The sequence below is a fragment of the Scyliorhinus torazame genome, chromosome 15 (genome assembly GCF_047496885.1).
Source record: "Scyliorhinus torazame isolate Kashiwa2021f chromosome 15, sScyTor2.1, whole genome shotgun sequence".
Taxonomy (NCBI): Eukaryota; Metazoa; Chordata; class Chondrichthyes; order Carcharhiniformes; family Scyliorhinidae; genus Scyliorhinus; species Scyliorhinus torazame.
In genome coordinates this window covers 151,156,900-151,175,408 of record NC_092721.1, presented here as the reverse complement: position 1 = coordinate 151,175,408, position 18,509 = coordinate 151,156,900, and positions in this window count along the sequence as shown.

Genomic DNA, 18,509 nt, shown 5'->3' with positions numbered 1-18,509 from the left:
CGACCTGGGAGTGCGTGAAATTGCACGAGTAGACGTGGGCACGCATCCCGACATCATCATGCACTCACGTGACATTTCAGTCGACGGGCCTGAGAACGAGTAGCTTATATGCCCGCTGACAATTAAGAAGCTAATTTAAATGATTTCGACACCAATTGACCTGGTGAGACTTTTACATTGCCTGTGAGACTTTTAGGTCTGAGCGCAGACAACTCGGGCAGGCAGCAAATCTGATTTTGTCGTTTTGTCATGTAAAGGCAGGATAAAAGCAGGCAGGAGCAAAGGCAGACTGTGTTGGTAGGAGTTAGTGAGTGTTTGGTGTGGGGTTAATACTGGAATTTTGTGAATGTTTTCACTGCTTTCTTTTCTGGACTTTACAGGGCATTTCAGTATTGTAACATATCTCTGAGATTTCAAACCCTTTGGCAGCAACAGTGCACGGGTCAGCCCCATCTGCATCACAGCAGTTGTGTATTGTGTACTCAGTGAGAGGGACCAAAGAGAGAGGAGGCCAGATCGTCACAGGCATCACCTCCGAGGAGAGGTGCAGGCACAGGGTGTTGAGGGCCAGCAGGGAGGGCAAGTAGGCCATCTGCACAGAAGACACCACTATCCAGCTGTCGGGATGTACAGGCAGTGATTCAACAACCTCAAAATGACCATGATCCAATGTTGTAGGAGGCTCAGGCTTTCAAGGGAAGATGTCTGTCCATTTGCCAGGTGACTGGGCCGGAAGTAGCCGCCAACTGTGTGGTTGGACACCCAATGCCCGTGGCTCTCAAGGTCACTGTAGCCCTTAATATAATTGCCTCCGGATCTTTCCAGGGTCAGTGGATGATCTTTGCAGAGTCTCCAAGTCAGCTGTACATAACTGTGTCAAGTTGTTGACTGATGCTTTGTTCAGGCAGGTAAGCACATTCATCCATTTCAGGATGGACCAAGTCAGGCAGGTTGAGTGAGCCAGCGGCATTGTGGCCATTACATGGTTCCCCCTCATGCCCTTGCTGAGTGTGAACCTGATTATGTCTGCTGGGAGGGCCGAGAGCATCGTGAATTATTTGGTGCCCAGCGCAAATCCTGTTTCAGGCCTCTCCCGGAATTCTCCTGATATAACAGGATCTGTGCCAGATGCAATGGTGCCTGAATATTGTCCCAACATCTGACTTCCCGATAACATTCAGTTTGTAAGTGCTTACTATAACCTTCTTAATGATTGATTCGAACATCTTCAGCAGGGAGACATCAAGCTAACTGGCCTGTAGTTTCATTTATTCTGCCTCCCTCCCGTCTTCAATAGAGGCTATATTTGCTACTTTCCAGTCTGATGGAACCTTTCCAGAACCTCGGAAATTTAGGAAAATTAACATCAATGCATCTACTATCTGATGAACCAGCTCTTTTAAGAGTCTAGGGTAAAGTCTATCAAAACCCGAAGACTTGTTAGCCCTCAACCCCATCAGTTTGCTCAGTAAGGATTCCCTTATGTCCCGAAGCGTGGTACATTGGCGAGACCATGCAGACGCTGCGACAACGAATGAACAGACATCGCGCGACAATCACCAGGCAGGAATGTTCCCTTCCAGTCGGGGAACACTTCAGCAGTCAAGGGTATTCAGCCTCTGATCTCCGGGTATGCGTTCTCCAAGGCGGCCTTCAGGACGCGCAACAACGCAGAATCGCCAAGCAGAAGCTTGTAGCCAAGTTCCGCACACATGAGTGCGGCCTCAACCGGGTCCTGGGTTCATGTCGCATTACATTCATCCCCCACCATCTGGCCTGCGAAATCCTACCAACTGTCCTGGCTTGATACAATTCACACCTCTTTAACCTGGGGTTACCCCATCTCTGGATCTGTAAAGATTTAATCACCTGCTAATGCTCGCATTCCAAGCATTGTCTGGCATCTTTGAATCTGTCTATATATATGTTTCTGGAACATACCTCTTCATTCACCTGAGGAAGGAGCAGTGCTCCGAAAGCTAGTGACATCGAAACAAACCTGTTGGACTTTAACCTGGTGCTGTAAGACTTCTTACATATTTTGGTCTCCTCCCTGACTCTACTCATTGATTTTCTATATCCAGCCAAGCTTAATCCCTCATCGCTTGCTTAGTTTAAAGCCCTCTCTACCTCCCTTATTATGCGGCTCATTGCCAGAAGACACCAGGGACTCATTTCTGTCAAATCCCGTCAGTCCATTCTATATGTTATAGACCATGGTCAGTCTATATTTCTCCCTCCTTTGCTATAGTGATTCCCTTTCCAAATCTTTGATCAAGGGTGTGACACTGGTGTATTCACCATACTGATTTGTGCAGCATGTCTTTGGATCTCTTCAATCTTATTTATATCTTTCGTCTTATAAGGATTCCACACATAACTGGACAGGATTCCAAGTTCGATTCCCGGCTTGGGTCACTGTCTGTGCGGAGTCTGCACATTCTCCCTGTGTCTGCGTGGGTTTCCTCCGGGTGCTCCAGTTTCCTCCCACATGTCCCAAAAGATGTGCTGTTAGGTGAACAGGACATTCTGGGCGGCATGGACAAACTGGGCCAAAGGGCCTGTTTCATGCTGTAAACATCTATGACTCTATGGAATGTAAATCAATTTTCATTTAGTTCTGCAACTATTTCAGACAGTGGATACTTCATGAAAACTTAAACCCTGTGATTCCGCAGAAACTTTCCTGTGTGTCGGTCTTGGATTAGTGATAGTGTTCTTGCCCCTGAGCCTAAAGATCAAGCATTCTAGCTCTACCCTGGAGACTTGAGTCCATAATATAGGTGCCACATCAGTGCATTGTTGAGGGAGAGCTATGTCATTGAGGTGTTGCCCTTTGAATGGAATGTTAAACTAAGGCCCTGTTTGTTCTCTTAGCTGAATGTAAATTGCCCTAATTGAAGAAGAGCAGGGAGTACAGAAACCGTGAGCAACTTTTATCCTTCAACCAACATCACAAAAAAAATCTGGTAATTTATTTAATTCCTGTTCGTGGGACCTTATTGTATGAAAATTGAATGCCATGTTTTCTTACATTACAACAGTTGGCTGTGAAGCCCTTTGGGACATTCTGAGGTCATGGAGAGTGCTAGGTAAATTAAAGTTCTTTGCATAAATATTTTACTTCTGATTGGCTGTCTTGTTCAAGGGACATGGTAGCCTGGATTGCATCTCTGATGAGGAAAATTGCACATTGCAGAGGGAATAGGGGCGGGTTTCTCCATCCCGCTGTGCTAGATTTCTGGTTCAGCACACCGTCGGGATTCTCCATTTCACCAGCTGGTCAATGGGGTTTCCCATTGTGGGGCAGCCCCAGGCCGTCGGGAAACCCCCCCCCGGGTTGCAGGCAAAACGGAGCATCCCGGCGGCGGAGAATTCAGCCCAGGCTTTTGCATTCAATTCTCTTTTTCTAACCCCCATGTTTATTTTGTCATTATTATTATAAATTTCCTTCTAACAATAATTGCAAAACTTCCTTGATGGAAGGGGTTTTAAAAATATTTATATTGATTCATTTTCATATGTGCAATTCCCTGTCCTTATTAGTCAAGAGAGACATTTCAAATTGACTGTATTTGATTAAGTTATTCATCAATGGGTACTAAAATAATTTGAATAGCTATTGGCTAACTCAAGCAGTTTAGTGTTTGTCTCTGAAGCAAATTATTATTAACTTGAGTGCTGAACCTGCTATCACTCAAGTTTGCTTACCTCATTTGAATGAGTTTCATCATCACCTCAATCTTGTCCAGTTTGTCTTCTTGAACTGTGCATCCAGCTGGTCAATCAGAAAGCATAGTGGTTATGTAACAATCTTGGCATGGACTATCCAGAATGCTATCTCAAAGACCACTGTGGTAGAGAATTCACCATGACTGAGCAATAATAAAAGACTAGGGGAAAATTAGGAGTGTTATAACGCATTAATGTACCAACCTCAGCATCACAGAGCACTGGGACACTTCCTCTTCTTGCCTCTTATAGCATGTTTTAGTATTCTCCCATTATCCTAGTAAGTGAGGGATGGCAATTCATCATTCTGCTATCCTACCTTTGGCACTATTAACACTCTTCAAACCCTAATGGCATCATTAACAGCTCCTTTGTCTCATGTCCATGACAGCTTTGCCAATCTCTCCTTAGTTCCAACCCATCACTGACGTTTCATTCTGCCCACCCCACTCTCCAAGTTTATAACTCATCATATTTAAAGTACTGTAGAAGGGTCAATGGACTGGAAATGTTAACTCTGCTTCTCTCTCCACAGATGCTGCCAGACCTGCTGAGTTAATCCAAAATTTTCTGTTTTTATTATGGCAATTAGCTGTCTTTCTGTTTCATTTGAATGATGAGTGGTATTGCTAAAGGAAGATAATGTAGAAAGGCCAAGAGGCTTTGCAGGAAAAACTATGATAATGTTGATTATTAATTTGATATGTGTTTTCACAACTGTCTGCCTAAATTTTAATTGTAAGAAAGCTTAAAATTAAATAAGGCCATTTAACCTTTCCAAGCTGCTTCTTCTGTCTGCCGCGCCATTTAAACACCCGAGGGAAGTTATATGCACATACTTCCAGATCCCTAGAGTAATTAAGTTGGCTGAACCTTCATAAGCTTTTGAGAAGTAGTTAACCTCAGTCTATAGCCATCCTAATAAAGTTCAATCTTGTTCCCAAGCAGCTTTTTAAGACTGCCAGATGAAGACTAAAAAAATTAAATAAGGTGCTGAATGCATGGTTAATAATGCAGCTTAATTAACAATAATCAAATATTTCACAATCTTGCACTGAAAGGCTATAAGGAATTAAACCACAATGATATCAATAAATTGATTTGACAATTTGAACACATAAAAAGAGATGATAAAATATAGATATCATTGAGAAAGTTTAGAAAACATAGTGATTTTGAGCATAAAATAGAAAACTAAGTTCAGTTTATTTGTGAAACAAAAATGTTCCAAGCAGAAATAGTCTACAGCTCATCCAACTATTTTATATTATTTACATAATGTAACTTAGCATTAAAAAAGTCACAAACAGATCAGGCTGTAAAATTTTCCCTTGTATCATGAATGCACTTAACATGTAAGCACAGAATTAATCAAAATTATGGTTGACATTAGATGTAGAAGTGGTTTTAAAATTAATTGTCAATACATGTGCTAGTAAATCTATTTTTAAATTGCATTATGGGTTTTGATGAGTGCCTTGAGCTTCACTGGCAACATTTCTCGAACGGTATTGTATAAAAAAGCAAAACATTATGTAAAAGAAACTGGAAGCCACAATTGAGACACAGTTACTAGTGAAATGTGTGGTATATTGGCCTGGAAAACAGCAATTTTCACCGAATCCAAGTTTAATCCTCTTCATAGTCAGCTGGCCACATTTGAAATGAGACAACTGTACATGAGTTATACACGTGCAAGAGTTCCACAGATTCGCCACCCTCTGGCTGAAGAAATTCCTCCTCCTCTCTGTTTTAAAGGATTGTCCCTTCAGTCTGAGAGGTTTTAGTTTCTCCTACTAGTGGAACATTAATGAACTTAACACAAATAGGTAAACACATCTGCTGAAACAGCAGAGGAGGGTACAACTGACTTAAGCATTTTCATGTTTGCACCCCACTTAGGTCAACTCACAGTTCCAATTTCATTTTCCAATTTATTTTATGCTACAATTTTAATTTACATCAATGAGCTAATAGTTCTGTTAACTCTTAAAATAATCAGAACAATCCACACTGTCAAGAGCAGCTTCATAAAAGTGGTTAACCCTGTTTAATGATATGGGAGAGTATAAGACACATGCTAAGACAGCCAAGTGCAATTCATTATGCATCCTTATGCTTGCAACCTGTCATAATTAAAGAAACAAGGTATCAAAGTCCTTGGCTTGATCACACAGTAACAAGCTGCGAGGACCATTATCAGTATGATGTTTCTTCCTGGGTGATTTCAATACTGGAAAAAAATTAATGAATTGTAAAAATAATTAAATTCTGTTGCCTCACGGCGCCAAGGACCCGGGTTCGATCCTGGCCCCGGGTCACTGTCCGTGAGGAGTTTGCCTATTCTCCCCCAGTCTGCGTGGGTCTCACCCTGACAAACCCAAAGATGTGCAGGATAGGTAGATTGGCCACGCAGTAATTGGCCCTTAACTGGAAAAAGCAAATTGGGCACTCTAAAATTTGGAAAAAAATTTAATTAAATTCTGGCATTTATAATTTCTAAGGTTTAGTTTAGTTGAATAGCACCTTTTACAAATTACTCGTGTAGTTGAATTGATTGATCAGGTTACCTGATGTCTGAACTGTTTTATGATGCCTTTCACCTATTTCAGGTGCATTTAAAGATCTTATGAAGCGTTTGAAGGACAAGAGAAGTCTTAAGAAGGTCTTCGAAATTTGCAAGAGTGATTAAGAGAGTTTCAGAAATTCCGTTTTCGATCTAAGTGGAAATAGCAAATGTAAAACACATTCCAACGGTTAGTAATTAATATATCTTTCTAAGTACAGAAAATGTACGGTTTAATAGCAAAAGATTTTTTTAAAGTACTTACCAGTACAAATTTAGCCAGAATGAGGGTGAAAAAAAACATGGAAGGAAGAAGGTGACAATCAAAGAAGATGACTTGCAGCAAGCAATGTGAATCCAAAGTGTCATAAGGGAAGGGAAAGGAAGATTGCTACACCACAGTGAGTCTGCTCTCTGCTCACAGCACAAGGCACAACCATCTTACCAGTGAATGTTGACTGAACAAAATCCTGGAAATTGATCATAACCCTGTAATGAATCAAAACCCAGTTCATGCTGCAAAATGATGGTACTTACTGTTCAGCTCCTGATGATTTGGATGATGTAGTTTTCAATTACGATTTTAGTTCCATTTTATTGTAGCCACTAATTCTTATAATTACACCAATCATAATTAGTAGATGTTATTAAATAACGCAACATTAGTAATGTATTTCTATGTTCAACTCAGTCTGTGATGGTTCCAGCAAATAAGAACTAAATTGCAGTGTTGTATTGAGCTCCAACTGTAGAAACATAGAATTCCTACAGTGCAGAGGGAGACCATTTGGTCCATCGAGGCTGCACCGACCCTCTGAAAATGCACCTGACCTAAGACCACTCCCTTTCCCTATCCCCGTAACCCTAACTAACCGTTGGGTACTGTTGAAAGAGCACCCTATCTAGGCCCACTCCCCCAACCTATCCCATAGCCCCATAACCCCACCTAACCTACACATTTTTTGGTACTAAGGGACAATTTAGCATGGCCAATCCACCTAACCTGCACATCCTTGGACTGTGGGAGGAAATCAGACCATCCAGAGGTAACCCATGCACACATGGGGAGAATGTGCAAACATAGGTAGTCACCCAAGGTCGGAATTGAACCCAAGTCCTGGGTGCTGTGAGGCAGCAGTGCTAACCACTGTGTCACTGTGCCACCCTTGTATATAGACAAGGTTTGGTTAACAACTAGGGGGCTGATTTTCTTGTCAGCCGTTTATTCCCCAGGTGTTGAAGACATAAAATAAGAATGGATAGCCATGATATCAGCCCTTCCCTCCCTTTCCATTACTCTGAAATTTTCCCAAAGTGATTGAGTTGGGGTTGCATTATAATGGGTTGGAACAGGCGTCAGTGCAGGAGACTAAAACAGGGTGACAGCCAGTCCAACTTGTGTTTCTGTTCATGTTTCCCCAGCATGAATATTTGTCAAAGTGAGTCATCCAGACTCAAAACATTAGCTCTGTTCTCTCTCCACAGATGCTGTTAGAACTGCTGAGATTGTCCAGTATTTTCTGTTTTTGTTTCAGATTTCAGCATCCGCAGTAATTTGCTTTTGTCTGATGCATCACATATTTGTAATGTTAATTTGCTGTAAAATTGCTATATATTTAGTACTGTCCATAGAATTCCTACAGTGCAGAAGAAGGCCATTTGACCCATTGAATCTGCGCTGACCCTTCGATAGATCATCCTACTCAGGCCCATCCCTGCCCTAACCCACAACCTATGCATTGATCATGGCCGTTGCACCGAACCGGCACATCTTTTGGACACGGAGGGGCATTTCAACATGGCCAATCCACCTAATCTGCACATTTAAGGATTATTATCTAAAACACATCATCTACTCTTAGTTGAGTTTAGTTTGGATAACTATCTAAAGCTGTATAATCTCACAATTAAATTTATTGTACTCCCCAAAATAAGTATCTCTACCAAAAATAGTCATTGAACCTTTTTAGGGGTTGTGATGTTAAATAGAATGTTTTCTGAATGTGAGGTACAAATGCGAGGTAATGCATTTTGGGTCTAATGCAGGTAGGGAATATACAGTGAATGGTAGAACCCTCATGAGTATTGATAGTCAAGGTGTACAGGTCCACAGGTCACTGAAAGGGGCCACACAGGTGGAGAAGGTAGCCAAGAAGGCACACGGCATGCTTGCCTTCATTGGTCGGGGCATTGTGTATAAAAATTGGCAAGTCATGGTGCAGCTGTATAGAATCTTAGTTAGGCCACACTTGGAGTTCAATTCTGGTCGCCACACTACCAGAAGGATGTGGAGGCTTTAGAGAGGGTGCAGAAGAGATTTACCAGGATGTTGCCTGGTATGGAGGGCATTAGCTATGAGGAGAGGTTGAATAAACTCGGTTTGTTCTCACTGGAACGACGGAGGTTGAGGGACTCGCTGCTGGAGGAGGTGGTGGAAGCAGGGGCGATAGTGACGTTTAAGGGGCATGTTGACAAATACATGAATAGGATGGGAATAGAGGGATATGGACCCTGGAAGTGCAGAAGATTTTAGTTTAGACTGGTAGAATGGTCGGCACTGGCTTGGAGGGCCGAAGGGCCTGTTCCTGTGCTGTACTTTTCTTTATTCTTTGAATTGAAGCAAGCAACCATATTTTATCTTGTATTATTCATTTGTTTTCATTTCATTGTATATCAGAGAACCAGAACCAAAATTTATGTTTCGTAAAAAAAAGTAGCATTTAATTGTTCTAGATCCTGTGTGAGCTCTATGACAATGCACAGACTTGATTTCTGGAGAAAATAAAATGTCTTTTACCAACTTTTTTTTGTTTACATGCATTTGGCTACATTTAGGTCCTGAATGCTGTTAATAAAACCTTTTCCAAAGGTCTTATGGCGATTTTAGCAAATATAATTGTGGAGTGATCAGCATTAATATGAAAGGAAAACTTTGAAGGAAGATGGACTGACTCCTATTATTTTAACTTCTGTTGAACATGTAATTTATGGTAAATTCTGATAAATACACAAACTGAAAACAGACCAGTTATTTATTTCTTGTTTTTTTATTTGTGTTTATCAAAGCAATGTGAGAATTGAAATCTTCTCTTTACTGTATCAGGTGTAGCACAGGACAGATTAATGCAATGTTCCTCTTCATTACCCTGACAATGTGCCTAACCTTTAACCTCAGAGAATCACCTCCTACTGCACAAGCAAGATTTTGCCGTGTTCCAAACTGATTTTTATGGTCCCTCTGAGTGAGATTCTGATATTTGTGCTAATATTGTTCTATCTTGTAGGAAGCTTCATGCTGTGGACTCGTGTCTATTGAAAACTAGATTGATGCAACCCAAAACGCCACAATCCCTAACAGCCTTCAAAGGGAAGAGTCTTTCACTCTGCCTATGCTGGGTGGGTTCAAACTCAGGTCCCAGAGATGAAAGGACAATGCTCTCAATGAATCAGGTTTAAAATGAACTGATCGAAAATAAATTGATGTGAATTGGCATTGTTAAACATCTAGCTATGAACAAGGAAGAAAGAGAAGTATATCCTTCATTCCCATTGGATAGAATGTTCACCCCTTGATCTTCTTAAGCCCCTTTTGGTCTGAAGAAGGATTACATATGCTATTATCTGTCTGTCGTGAAAAATTCTTTGTGAATCTGTCTTGCCAGTTTTAAACACTTTAAGTAACAAATGTACATTGCAATAAAATGTATCTTGTTTTAGCAAGTTTCTGGAATATTAATGTTACATCAAACACCCTGAGAATGTGAAAAAGTGTACATATACAAGAATTTAAGCTATGAGGCACTTTAATGTAATGAAATAAGCTGATTTAAGAAACTATTGTTCCGATCTAGTTGATGGCTTTCATCTACAAATATATTCATGTCAACTTGCATTTCTATTGATTAAAGTTTAATTGTACGTTTCCATGTAATCTAACACATTGAACTGATTAGGAACAGTTTTAACTTTTATTGACAGTCAAAAAGCAGGCAATTGGGAATTAGCAGTCTTCGACTTCAACGGAAAATTAAATCAGGAGTTGTGTAAAATGAGAAGCTGATTTGCTATCCCCATTTTTCTCAAAACAATAAAAATTTAAATGACGCCCACTGATTTTGGATACGTAGGCTGATCCATATGTGTTTGTTTCAGCAGCAGGCTTTGCCAAGGCACTAACACACCTTCCAGGTTTCTGAAGTAATGATAGAGGATGGGTGTGATGATGACCTGCACTCCCTGTCAAAGCAAGGATTTCTATTTAAAGAAACTCTGGCAGGTATCAAATTGGCTGCATCCAGTACTGCTGTTGAAGGCAGAAAAAGAAAGGAAGATTCCTGGAGAAAAATCAATTAACACTTGGAAATGACTGGCATTGGTCTGAACTGGAATCCCATTTTATGACATACAAGACCAGTTCAGACCAGTACCAGGTATTTCCCAAGTTTTACTAGTTTTTCCTTCTGGGTTATAGCAAAATGACATGAGATTTCTCAGTTCTCGGAATCTTCCCTGGAGGTTCTGATTGGTGTCAGATGGGAGGGACAGGGGGCTCGGTGCTCCCAAAATGGGACTATGTCCCCACACCAGTGTAAAATGCTGGAGTTTTACTCTAGAGATTCCTGTAAAAAAGTACAGCTAATTCAATGCCCAGCAGGGGGATAGCAGGGACCCGGAGTAATTCACCCAGCTTTAGCTGCGGATACGGGACTCCGCACTTCCGGTTTTGAGTCCGCACATGCGCACAGCGGTGACCTCCAGCGCTCGCACCGAGCTCCATGGTGGACTCAGACCACGGAGGCAGACCGAAAAATTTGACCCCCCCCCGGCAAAATCGCCGGCCATGGTGTACACACTTTGTTGGCGATTAGAGTTCCCCGTGCTCGCCGGCCATGGTGCACACACTGTGCAGGCGATTAGAGTGTCCCGTGCTCGCCGGCCATCGTGCACACAGTGTGTTGGCGATTAGAGTGTCCCGTGCTCGCCGGCCATGGTGCACACATTGTGCAGGCAATTAGAGTGTTCCGTGCTCGCTGGCCATGGTGCACACACTGTGCAGGCGATTAGAGTGTCCCGTGCTCATTGGCCATGGTGCACACACTGTGAAGGCGATTTGAGTGTCCCGTGCTCACTGGCCATGGTGCACACACTGTGCAGGCGATTAGAGTGTCCCGTGCTCACTGGCCATGGTGCACACACTGTGCAGGCAATTAGAGTGTCCCGTGCTCGCCGGCCATGGTGCACACACTGTGTTGGCGATTGGAGTGTCCCATGCTCGCTGGACATGGTGCACACACTGTGCAGGCGATTAGAGTGTCCCGTGCTCGCTGGCCATGGTGCACACACTGTGCAGGCGATTAGAGTGTCCCATGCTCGCTGGCCATGGTGCACACACTGTGCAGGCAATTAGAGTGTCCCTTGCTCGCCGGCCATGGTGCACACACTGTGTTGGTGATTAGAGTGTCCCGTGCTCGCGGGCCATGGTGCACAAAGTGTGTTGGCGATTAGAGTGTCCGTGCTCGTCGGCCATGGTGCACACACTGTGTTGGCGATTAGAGTGTCCCATGCTCGTCGGCCATGGTGCACACACTGTGTAGGCGATTAGAGTGTCCCGTGCTCGCTGGCCATGGTGCACACACTGTGCAGGCGATTAGAGTGTCCCATGCTCGCTGGCCATGGTGCACACACTGTGCAGGCGATTAGAGTGTCCCGTGCTCGCTGGCCATGGTGCACACACTGTGCAGGCGATTAGAGTGTCCCATGCTCGCTGGCCATGGTGCACACACTGTGCAGGTGATTAGAGTGTCCCATGCTCGCTGGCCATGGTGCACACACTGTGCAGGCGAATAGAGTGTCCCGTGGTCGCCGGCCATGGTGCACACACTGTGTTGGCGATTAGAGTGTCCCATGCTCGCCGGCCATGGTGCACACACTGTGTTGGCGATTAGAGTGTCCCGTGGTCGCCGGCCATGGTGCACACACTGTGTTGGCGATTAGAGTGTCACATGGTCGCTGGCCATGGTGCACACACTGTGTTGGCGATTAGAGTGTCCCACACTCGCTGGCCATGGTGCACACAGTGTGCAGGCGATTAGAGTGTCCCGTGCTCACTGGCCATGGTGCACACACTGTGCAGGCGATTAGAGTATCCCGTGCTCGCCGGCCATGGTGCACACACTGTGCAGGCGAATAGAGTGTCCCATGCTCGCTGGCCATGGTGCACACACTGTGTTGGCGATTAGAGTGTCCCGTGCTCGCCGGCCATGGTGCACACACTGTGCAGGCGAATAGAGTGTCCCATGCTCGCTGGCCATGGTGCACACACTGTGTTGGCGATTAGAGTGTCCCGTGCTCGCCGGCCATGGTGCACACACTGTGCAGGCGAATAGAGTGTCCCATGCTCGCTGGCCATGGTGCACACACTGTGCAGGCGATTAGAGTGTCCCGTGCTCGCCGGCCATGGTGCACACACTGTGTTGGCGATTAGAGTGTCCCGTGCTCGCCGGCCATGGTGCACACACTGTGCAGGCGATTAGAGTGTCCCGTGCTCGCCGGCCATGGTGCACACACTGTGTTGGCGATTAGAGTGTCCCGTGCTCACTGGCCATGGTGTACACACTGTGTTGGCGATTAGAGTGTCCCGTGCTCGCTGGCCATGGTGCACACACTGTGCAGGCAATTAGAGTGTCCCGTACTCGCCGGCCATGGTATACACACTGTGCAGGCGATTAGAGTGTCCCGTGCTCGCCGGCCATGGTGCACACACTGTGCAGGCGATTAGAGTGTCCCGTGCTCACCGGCCATGGTGCACACACTGTGTTGGCGATTAGAGTGTCCCGTGCTCGCCGGCCATGGTGCACGCACTGCGCAGGCGATTAGAGTGTCCCGTGCTCGTCGGCCATGGTGCACACTCTGTGCATGCGATTAGAGTGTCCCGTGCTCGCCGGCCATGGTGCACACACTGCGCAGGCGATTAGGGTGTCCCGTGCTCGTCAGCCATGGTGCACACTCTGCGCAGGCAATTAGAGTGTCCCGTGGTCGCCGGTCAAGGTGCACACACTGTGTTGGCGATTAGAGTGTCCCATGCTCGCTGGCCATGGTGCACAAACTGTGCAGGCGATTAGAGTGTCCCGTGCTCGCCGGCCATGGTGCACACACTGTGTTGGCGATTAGAGTGTCCCGTGCTCGCTGGCCATGGTGCACACACTGTGCAGGCAATTAGAGTGTCCCGTGCATGCCGGCCATGGTGCACACACTGTGCAGGCGATTAGAGTGTCCCGTGCTCGCCGGCCATGGTGCACACACTGTGTTGGCGATTAGAGTGTCCCGTGCTCGCCGGCCATGGTGCACGCACTGCGCAGGCGATTAGAGTGTCCCGTGCTCGTCGGCCATGGTGCACACTCTGTGCATGCGATTAGAGTGTCCCGTGGTCGCCGGTCATGGTGCACACACTGTGTTGGCGATTAGAGTGTCCCATGCTCGCTGGCCATGGTGCACACACTGTGCAGGCGATTAGAGTGTCCCGTGCTCGCCGGCCATGGTGCACACACTGTGTTGGCGATTAGAGTGTCCCGTGCTCGCTGGCCATCGTGCACACAGTGTGTTGGCGATTAGAGTGTCCCGTGCTCGCCGGCCATGGTGCACACACTGTGTTGGCGATTAGAGTGTCCCGTGCATGCCGGCCATGGTGCACACACTGTGCAGGCGATTAGAGTGTCCCGTGCTCGCCGGCCATGGTGCACACACTGTGTTGACGATTAGAGTGTCCCGTGCTCACTGGCCATGGTGTACACACTGTGTTGGCGATTAGAGTGCCCCGTGCTCGCCGGCCATGGTGCACACACTGTGCAGGCGATTAGAGTGTCCCGTGCTCGCCGGCCATCGTGCACACAGTGTGTTGGCGATTAGAGTGTCCCGTGCTCGCCGGCCATGGTGCACACATTGTGCAGGCAATTAGAGTGTTCCATGCTCGCTGGCCATGGTGCACACACTGTGCAGGCGATTAGAGTGTCCCGTGCTCACTGGCCATGGTGCACACACTGTGGAGGCGATTAGAGTGTCCCGTGCTCACTGGCCATGGTGCATACACTGTGTTGGCGATTAGAGTGTCCCGTGCTCACTGGCCATGGTGCACACACTGTGCAGGCAATTAGAGTGTCCCGTGCTCGCCGGCCATGGTGCACACACTGTGTCGGCGATTAGAGTGTCCCATGCTCGCTGGACATGGTGCACACACTGTGCAGGCGATTAGAGTGTCCCGTGCTCGCTGGCCATGGTGCACACACTGTGCAGGCGATTAGAGTGTCCCATGCTCGCTGGCCCTGGTGCACAAACTGTGCAGGCAATTAGAGTGTCCCGTGCTCGCCGGCCATGGTGCACACACTGTGTTGGTGATTAGAGTGTCCCGTGCTCGCCGGCCATGGTGCACACACTATGCAGGCGATTAGAGTGTCACGTGCTCGCAGGCCATGGTGCACAAACTGTGCAGGCGATTAGAGTGTCCCATGCTCGCTGGCCATGGTGCACACACTGTGCAGGCGATTAGAGTGTCCCGTGCTCGTCGGCCATGGTGCACACACTGTGCAGGCGATTAGAGTGTCCCATGCTCGCTGGCCATGGTGCACACAGTGTGCAGGCGATAAGAGTGCCCCGTGCTCGTCGGCCATGGTGCACACACTGTGCAGGCGATTAGAGTGTCCCATGCTCGCTGGCCATGGTGCACACATTGTGCAGGCGATTAGAGTGTCCCGTGCTCGTCGGCCATGGTGCACACACTGTGTTGGCGATTAAAGAGTCCCATGCTCGCCGGCCATGGTGCACACACTGTGCTGGCGATTAGAGTGTCCCGTGCTCGCTGGCCATGGTGCACACACTGTGCAGCCGATTAGAGTGTCCCGTGCTCGCTGGCCATGGTGCACACACTGTGTTGGCGATTAGAGTGTCCCATGCTCGCTGGCCATGGTGCACACACTGTGCAGGCGATTAGAGTGTCCCGTGCTCGCCGGCCATGGTGCACACACTGTGTTGGCGATTAGAGTGTCCCATGCTCGCTGGACATGGTGCACACACTGTGCAGGCGATTAGAGTGTCCCGTGCTCGCTGGCCATGGTGCACACACTGTGCAGGCGATTAGAGTGTCCCATGCTCGCTGGCCATGGTGCACAAACTGTGCAGGCAATTAGAGTGTCCCGTGCTCGCCGGCCATGGTGCACACACTGTGTTGGTGATTAGAGTGTCCCGTGCTCGCCGGCCATGGTGCACACACTGTGCAGGCGATTAGAGTGTCACGTGCTCGCAGGCCATGGTGCACACACTGTGCAGGCGATTAGAGTGTCCCATGCTCGCTGGCCATGGTGCACACACTGTGCAGGCGATTAGAGTGTCCCGTGCTCGTCGGCCATGGTGCACACACTGTGCAGGCGATTAGAGTGTCCCATGCTCGCTGGCCATGGTGCACACAGTGTGCGGGCGATTAGAGTGTCCCGTGCTCGTCGGCCATGGTGCACACACTGTGCAGGCGATTAGAGAGTCCCATGCTCGCTGGCCATGGTGCACACATTGTGCAGGCGATTAGAGTGTCCCGTGCTCGTCGGCCATGGTGCACACACTGTGTTGGCGATTAGAGTGTCCCATGCTCGCCGGCCATGGTGCACACACTGTGCTGGCGATTAGAGTGTCCCGTGCTCGCTGGCCATGGTGCACACACTGTGCAGCCGATTAGAGTGTCCCGTGCTCGCTGGCCATGGTGCACACACTGTGTTGGCGATTAGAGTGTCCCATGCTCGCTGGCCATGGTGCACACACTGTGCAGGCGATTAGAGTGTCCCGTCCACGCCGGCCATGGTGCACACACAGTGTTATCGATTAGAGTGTCCCATGCTCGCTGGCCATGGTGCACACACTGTGTTGGCGATTAGAGTGTCCCGTGCTCGCTGGCCATGGTGCACACACTGTGCAGGCAATTAGAGTGTCCCGTGCTCGCCGGCCATGGTATACACACTGTGCAGGCGATTAGAGTGTCCCGTGCATGCCGGCCATGGTGCACACACTGTGCAGGCGATTAGAGTGTCCCGTGCTCGCTGGCCATGGTGCACACACTGTGCAGCCGATTAGAGTGTCCCGTGCTCGCTGGCCATGGTGCACACACTGTGTTGGCGATTAGAGTGTCCCATGCTCGCTGGCCATGGTGCACACACTGTGCAGGCGATTAGAGTGTCCCGTCCTCGCCGGCCATGGTGCACACACAGTGTTATCGATTAGAGTGTCCCATGCTCGCTGGCCATGGTGCACACACTGTGTTGGCGATTAGAGTGTCCCGTGCTCGCTGGCCATGGTGCACACACTGTGCAGGCAATTAGAGTGTCCCGTGCTCGCCGGCCATGGTATACACACTGTGCAGGCGATTAGAGTGTCCCGTGCATGCCGGCCATGGTGCACACACTGTGCAGGCGATTAGAGTGTCCCGTGCTCGCCGGCCATGGTGCACACACTGTGTTGGCGATTAGAGTGTCCCGTGCTCACTGGCCATGGTGTACACACTGTGTTGGCGATTAGAGTGCCCCGTGCTCGCCGGCCATGGTGCACACACTGTGCAGGCGATTAGAGTGTCCCGTGCTCGCCGGCCATGGTGCACACATTGTGCAGGCAATTAGAGTTTTCCATGCTCGCTGGCCATGGTGCACACACTGTGCAGGCGATTAGAGTGTCCCGTGCTCACTGGCCATGGTGCACAGACAGTGCAGGCGATTAGAGTGTCCCGTGCTCACTGGCCATGGTGCATACACTGTGTTGGCGATTAGAGTGTCCCGTGCTCACTGGCCATGGTGCACACACTGTGCAGGCAATTAGAGTGTCCCGTGCTCACTGGCCATGGTGGACACACTGTGCAGGCGATTAGAGTGTCCCGTGCTCGCTGGCCATGGTGCACACACTGTGCAGGCGATTAGAGTGTCCCATGCTCGCTGGCCATGGTGCACACACTGTGCAGGCGATTAGAGTGTCCCGTGCTCGTCGGCCATGGTGCACACACTGTGCAGGCGATTAGAGTGTCCCATGCTCGCTGGCAATGGTGCACACAGTGTGCAGGCGATTAGAGTGTCCCGTGCTCGTCGGCCATGGTGCACACACTGTGCAGCCGATTAGAGTGTCCCATGCTCGCTGGCCATTGGGCACACATTGTGCAGGCGATTAGAGTGTCCCGTGCTCGTCGGCCATGGTGCACACACTGTGTTGGCGATTAGAGTGTCCCATGCTCGCCGGCCATGGTGCACACACTGTGCTGGCGATTAGAGTGTCCCGTGCTCGCTGGCCATGGTGCACACACTGTGCAGCCGATTAGAGTGTCCCGTGCTCACTGGCCATGGTGCACACACTGTGTTGGCGATTAGAGTGTCCCATGCTCGCTGGCCATGGTGCACACACTGTGCAGGCGATTAGAGTGTCCCGTGCTCGCCGGCCATGGTGCACACACTGTGTTGGCGATTAGAGTGTCCCGTGCTCACTGGCCATGGTGCACACACTGTGCAGGCAATTAGAGTGTCCCGTGCTCGCCGGCCATGGTATACACACTGTGCAGGCGATTAGAGTGTCCCGTGCATGCCGGCCATGGTGCACACACTGTGCAGGCGATTAGAGTGTCCCGTGCTCGCCGGCCATGGTGCACACACTGTGTTGGCGATTAGAGTGTCCCGTGCTCACTGGCCATGGTGTACACACTGTGTTGGCGATTAGAGTGCCCCGTGCTCGCCGGCCATGGTGCACACACTGTGCAGGCGATTAGAGTGTACCGTGCTCGCCGGCCATCGTGCACACAGTGTGTTGGCGATTAGAGTGTCCCGTGCTCGCCGGCCATGGTGCACACATTGTGCAGGCAATTAGAGTGTTCCATGCTCGCTGGCCATGGTGCACACACTGTGCAGGCGATTAGAGTGTCCCGTGCTCACTGGCCATGGTGCACACACTGTGCAGGCGATTAGAGTGTCCCGTGCTCACTGGCCATGGTGCATACACTGTGCAGGCGATTAGAGTGTCCCGTGCTCACTGGCCATGGTGCACACACTGTGCAGGCAATTAGAGTGTCCCGTGCTCGCCGGCCATGGTGCACACACTGTGTTGGCGATTAGAGTGTCCCATGCTCGCTGGACATGGTGCACACACTGTGCAGGCGATTAGAGTGTCCCGTGCTCGCTGGCCATGGTGCACACACTGTGCAGGC